Raw genomic sequence first — 6,768 nt, forward strand, 5'->3', positions numbered from 1 at the left:
GAATATAAGTTGATTTTATTAAATAACTCCAGACCTATGTCATAAATTTCCTTTCAACACTTGGCCTTCTCTGACCTTAACATGATATAGTGGAGAGAGAAGCACCAAAGAAGAATGTATGAACATGTAAATAGACAAAATTATTCTCTACTAGGGGCCCGGTGCACAAAATTTGTTCATGGGAGGGGAGGTGTCCCTTAGCTGGGCCTCCACCCTCTGGCAATCAGGGACATCTCAGGGGATGTCCAACTGCCGGTTTAGGCCCCTCCCACAGGGATCCCTGAGTGATCGGGCTTAAACCGGCAGTCAGACATCCCTCTCACAATCCAGGACCACTGGCTCCTAACTGCTCACCCACCTGTCTGCCTGATCGCCCCTAACCACTCGCCTGCCTGCCTGATCACCCCTAACCACTCTGCCTGCCTGCCTGATCTCCCCTATTTGCTTGCCTGCCTGCCTGATCACCCCTAACCGCCTCTGCCTCAGACCCCAGAATGACGTCCGGAAGGTCGTTCCGCTGTCTGGTCTAATTAGCATATTATGCTTTTATTATTATAGATGTGTCTGAACAACTAAGGGGACAAGATGTCCAATGTATTTATCAGGACTCTGTGCATGTGTCAGCCAAGCCTCAGATCAGCTATGGCAAAAAGATTTAGTTGCTGAAATAACCTAGCTAAGGGAAAGATGAGGTGAAGTGCAGCATCACTCTCCAGTCTGAGGAATATGAACCAAATAATCAAATGCTATCAGTCTTCCTATAGAATTTTGTGTTTATTTTCTCAATAAAATGTGTTTTTTGTCCACTAACAAAAAGAGGAGAATAATTGAGTTAAACACCTGGAAAATTAAATCCAAAATAGTAGCTTCTACATAATAGTGGCTCTGTCCACAATTCAAAAGCAGTTAATTAATTTCATCACTCTAGTGGGAGAGAGTGTCTTTGAAAGAATATACTTTAGTAAAATTTTTATTAAATGGTTTTGAATTAAATGATGTGATCTTGATATAATCATAGGTATTTGTAATTATTTAATTAATTTGAGTTCACCCTAATGCCTCAATCATAAATATATATTGAGCACAGTATATATAAAGTAGTGAACTAACTTTTAGCTATAAAACATTACCAAGAGAGTTTAGACAACATAAATATACTAGAGGCCTGATGCACGAAATTTGTGCAAGGGGCTCAGCCCCTTCTGCCTCAGCCCATTGCAGTCCCGGCTGCCTCATGGTTCCATGACCCCACCCACTGGTCGTTTTGAAAGGTCGTCCAGAAGATTATTCTGGAAGGTCGTCCGGAAGGTCTTTCCAGAACGTTGTTCTGCCCTCTGATCTAATTAGCATATTAGCTCTTTATTATATAGGATTCCCTTTCCAAGACAGTGCATTTGAAAGTACCTGTGGTGAAGAACCAGGTTTTTGGTTGTTGTTTTTCTCCTATAGTACATCAGGTAATATTTTTTGTGGATTTTTTTAAAGTGTATTACTACAAAAATAAAATGAAAAGTTCAAAATGAAAGTCCAAAGCATTTATTTTTAGATTTAATGGCCATAAAATTACATTTCAATAAATATAACCAGAATAAGTATTACAGTTATGAAAATAATATTCTGTTAAATTTGTTTTACTATGTATTCTTTTGTGTTGATATCCTAAAATAAATACATCTGCATGTTGTTGTGTCATTTTTTATTTGTTCTGTTCATTTAATATTTGTTAGGATTTGATAGCAGCATCACAGTAACTTCACAAATGAATTGCAAAATTTATGTTATTTCTCTGTACCTTGGAAGAGATTAAAAAGCAAAGGAATCACATCTTCTTAAAATTTTGTACAAGACTCAACTCTGAAACCATCTGGGTCATGAAATAATTTGAAAAAATTTTAATCAATATAATAATTTAGCTTTATAACAAAAATTTACTATTTCATTGTTTACATTTTATTAGCATTATTTCTGTCTGAGATTCTATCTCTTTTCATATGCCTGTTTTAAATTACTATTCTGACACACTTTCCAATGAGTATCTTTTAAAGGTTTATGTATTTTATTATAGTTTTCAAATAACTCATTTAGATATATTTTCATTTCTAACTATTGTTATTGATTATGTTATGCTATATTGATAACTTCTTTTCTACAGATTCATAGGGGTCATTTTAATCTCTATATTACTATTTATTTTGGCAAAATAAAGTACAACAAACTTGACAGCTTAAAGCAACATCCATTTATTAGCTTCCTGCAGGTGAGAAGTTTGGCCTGCATTGCTGGGCTCTTTGCTGAGGGTCTCATAAGGCCCAAATCACGATGTTGGTCAGGCTGGGGCTTCTTCTGGAAACAGAAAAAACCTGCTTTCAAGCTCATTTTTATCAGCCTAATTCAGTTCATTTTTGTTACTGGACTTTTGTGAGGTCCCCGTGTCCTTTCGGGTTGTCATCAGGTGGCTGCCCTCTGCTCCTCGCACCCGCCCGCACTCCTTTGCCATGTGGCTTTCCATCATCAGACCTGCAACGGTATATGAAAACCTGCCACCTGCCGTGCTTTGGAGCTCTAACCAGATCTCCATCCCCTAGGTTATACTTAAGAGATATGTGATTAGGACAGGCACAGCAGGGCATTTTCCTATCTTAAAGTCAACTGGCTTGAGGCCTTAATTATATGTGCTAAATCCTTCACAGCAGCATCTAAATTGGTATTTGACTGAGTAACTGGGAAAAAGCCTGAGTATACCAGGAGGTACCAGAATTTTTTCTACTACAATTCTGTGAGTAGAATATTTGTTCACTTATTATTTTTCCTTATTTGCCATGTTTAAATTTCACAAAGTACATATTTGCCTGTGTTCTCTACTTTTTGGTACATTCTGACTTGAGAAGTTGATATCTTCTTTTACTTAAGAGTGAGTTAGGTTACTGTTTTTGGATCCTATGTGGTTTAATGTGTTCCTTAAGTAATGCTTTTGTGATTAAAATACATTTTTATTTCACTGAAATAAGATAAAGAGAATGATATGATTTATTCTTTATCTCTTGGGAATTTTTCAAGACTTGAGATATGATCAATATTTATAAATGCCTTATGAATATTTTAAAAGTATATATATTTTGTGCCTGGGAGTTATAATGTTAATCATATTATGCAATTTCTCAATTTTATTATTTTACTTTGAATTATTTGATCATCATAAAATTTCAAAAAAGTTATGTTTCCATTTATCTTTTTTTATTTTGAATGCTTCTGCTTAGTATACTTCAGTAACATATTATTTGCCTATGTTATTTATAGTCATCATGCTGTACATCTCCACAAGTTATTTATAAGTGGAATTTTGTACCTTTTAATCACTTTCACCCATTTCCTCCATACATTATCTCTGCTTCTGGCAACCACCAATCCATTCTCTGTTTCTCAGAGATTTTTTTTTATTCCACATGTGATTGATATCATACAATACTTGTCTTTCTCTTTCTGATTTATTTCACTAAGCACAATGTCCTAAAAGTACATTTATGTTGTGGCAAAAGGCAGGATTTTCTTTTTGTGTGTGTGGCTCAATAATATTCCATTACATGTGTGGGTGGGTATTTGTATTATATCTTATTTAGCCATTATCTGGCAATGGACACTTTTTTTAATGTCTTGGCTATTTTAAGTGATGTTGCAATAAACCAATAATGGGGGTGTAGATATCTATTTGAGTTAGTGTTTTCCTTTCCTTTGGATGTATACCAGAAGTAGAATTGATAGATCATATGGTGGTTCAATTTTTAATTTTTTGAGGAGCTTCCATACTGTTTTTCTTAGTGTCTGCACCAATTTGTATTCATAATAGTGCACAAAGGTTTCCTGTTGTCCTCATCGCTGCCAACACTTGTTAGCTCTTATCTACACTAATAAAAGAGAAACATGGTAATTAGCGTACGACCGCTACCCTTCCCAATGGCTAATCAGTATATCCTTATGCAAATTAACTGTCAGCCAAGATGGCGGCTGGCAGCCATGCACTGAAGCGAACAGGGAGGCTTGCTTGCTCCAGTGACTGCGGACTCCAACGTTCCCCGCCTGACTTGCCGGCCTCTCAGCTGCAACTCTAAGCAACTATGTTGCAAATATAGAAGCTAAACAAAACCCCAAAACCTGCGTTAGTCAGCCGGGCTTCAGCCAGGCGGACCGCAACATTGTATCAAATACAGAAGGTAAAGGCCAGAAACCTGCTTTCAGCAGCGAGGCCTCAGAGCTAAAGCTGGTCCAGAATAGAAAAAAAAAAAAGGAAAAAAGGAGCAGTTGGGAGCTTCAGTCACCCGCCAGCCTGAAAATGGCCCTCAGCCCTCAGCCAGGCTGGCCAGGCACCCCAGTGGGGACCCCCACCCTGATCCAGGACACCCTTCAGGGCAAACCAGCCAACCCCCACCCGTGCACCAGGCCTCTATTATATATAGTAAAAGGGTAATATGCCTCCTGGCACCGGGATCAGTGTGACAGGGGGCAGCGCCCAAACCCCCTGATCGCCCTGCGGCTCTGTGTGTGACAGGGGGCGGGGCCACAACCTCCCTATCCGCCCTGCTCTGTTCGTGACAGGGGAAGGCGCCCCAACCCCCTGATCAGCCCTGCTCTGTACCTGATAGGGGGGAGCTCCCCAACCCCCTGATCGCCCTGTGGCTCTGTGTGTGACAGTGGGCGGGGCCACAACCTCCCTATCTGCCCTGCTCTGATCGTGACAGGGGAAGGCACCAAAACCCCCTAATCAGCAGTGCTCTGTGCCTGATAGGGGGGAGCTCCCGAATCCCCTGATCGCCCTGCGGCTCTGTGTTTGACAGGGTGCGGTGCACCAACCTCCTGATCGGCCCTGCTCTGTGTGTGACAGGGTGCGGCGCCCCCCCCGCAACCCCCTCCACGGGCCCTGCTCTGTGTGTGACAGGGTAGAGCCATAACCTCTCCATCGGCCCTGCCCTGAGTGTCAGTGGCGGCGCCCCAACCCCCTGATCGGCCCTGCTCTGTGGGTGATAGAGGGTGGCGCCCCAACCCCCCTCCACGGGCCTTGCTCTGTGTGTGACAGGGTAGAGCCATAACCTCCCCATTGGCCCTGCCCTGAGTGTGACAGGGTGCAGCGCCCCAACCCCCTGATCTGCCCTGCTCTGTGTGTGACAGGGGGTGGTGCCCCAACTCCCCTATCGGCCCTACTCTGTGCGTGACAGGGGGGAGCTCCTCAACCCCCTGATTGGCCCTGCTCTGTGCATGACAGGGGGGAGCTCCTCAACCCCCTGATGGGCCCTGCTCTGTGCGTGACAGGGGGGAGCTCCCCAATCCCCTGATCGACCCTGCTCGGTGTGTGACAGCGTACGGAGCCCCAACCCCCCTGATGGGCCCTGCTCTGTGAGTGACAGGGGGCATCGCCCCAACCCCTGATTGGCCCTGCTCTGTGCATGACAGGGGGTGGCGCCGCAACCTCCCCATGGACCCTGCCTTGACTGTGACAGGGGGTGGTGCCCCAACCCCCCAATCGGCCCTACCCTGAGCGTGACTGAGGGTGTCATCGCAACCTCCCAATCCGCCCTGCTCTGTGCATGATGGGGCGGCGCCCTAACTCTCCAAGCGGCCCTGCTCTGAGCCCGACCAGGGGCCGCACCTAGGGATTGGGCGTGCCCTCTGCCACCTGGGAGCAGGCCTAAGCCAGCAGGTCGTTATCTTCCGAGGGGTCCCAGACTGCGAGAGGGCACAGGCCGGGCTGGGGGAACCCCCCCCCTCCCCCGCTGAGTGCACAAATTTTTGTGCACCGGGCCTCTAGTTTTTTGATAATAGCTATTCTAACAGGTATAAGGTGACAACATCTTTTGATAATAATTTGCATTTCCTTGATGATCAGTGCTGTTGAGCACCTTTTCATATACCCATTGGCCATTCTAGGTCTTCTTTTAAATAATACATATGTAGTTCCTCTGTCCATTTTTACTGATTGTTTGTTTTCTTGCTATTGAGTGGTATAAGTTATTTTTATAGTACTTTTGTATATACTGACACCTCATTAGATAAATAATTTACAAATATTTTTTCCCAATTGCCTTTTCAACTTGTTGATGGTTTCCTTTGCTGTGCAGGAGTTTTTAGTGTGATGTAGTCCTACTTGTTTATTTTTGTTTTTGTTGTTTATACTTTGGTATCAAATCCAAAAAAAATCATTGCCAAGACTAATGTCAAGGAGCTTGCTATTTACGCTTTCTTCATTGGAGTTTTATGTTTTCAGATCTACATTTAACTAATCTAACTTGAGCTGATTTTTGTATAAGTTGTAAAATAGAGGTTCTGTTTTGTTTTTTTTGTTTGTTTTTTGTTCGTTTTTTTTTTGTTTTATTTTGGGTTTGTTTTTTTTTGGTTTTTTTTTTTTTTTTTTTGCATGTGGCAGTCCAGCTTTCTCACCGTCATTCATTGAAAAAACTGATTTTTTCCATTGTATGCTCTTGGCTCCTTTAATTAAAATTTGTTGACCATATATGAATGTGTTTATTTCTGAGCTCTCTGTTCTGTACCCTTGATCCATGTGTCTGTTTTTGTGCTAATATGCATACCTCATTTAATCGCACTTCACTTTTCTGCACTTCACAGATATCGCATTTTCATCAACATCAAAGCAAGACCGTTCACCAAAAAAATTTTTAAAAAAATTACAACACACTGATGTTTTTAAATTAAGATATGTACTTTGGTTTTTAGACATAATGCTATTGCCCACTTGATAGACTATAGTATAGTGTAAACAAC

This window comes from Myotis lucifugus, unplaced genomic scaffold (assembly GCF_000147115.1).
Source record: "Myotis lucifugus unplaced genomic scaffold, Myoluc2.0 scaffold_25, whole genome shotgun sequence".
Taxonomy (NCBI): domain Eukaryota; kingdom Metazoa; phylum Chordata; class Mammalia; order Chiroptera; family Vespertilionidae; genus Myotis; species Myotis lucifugus.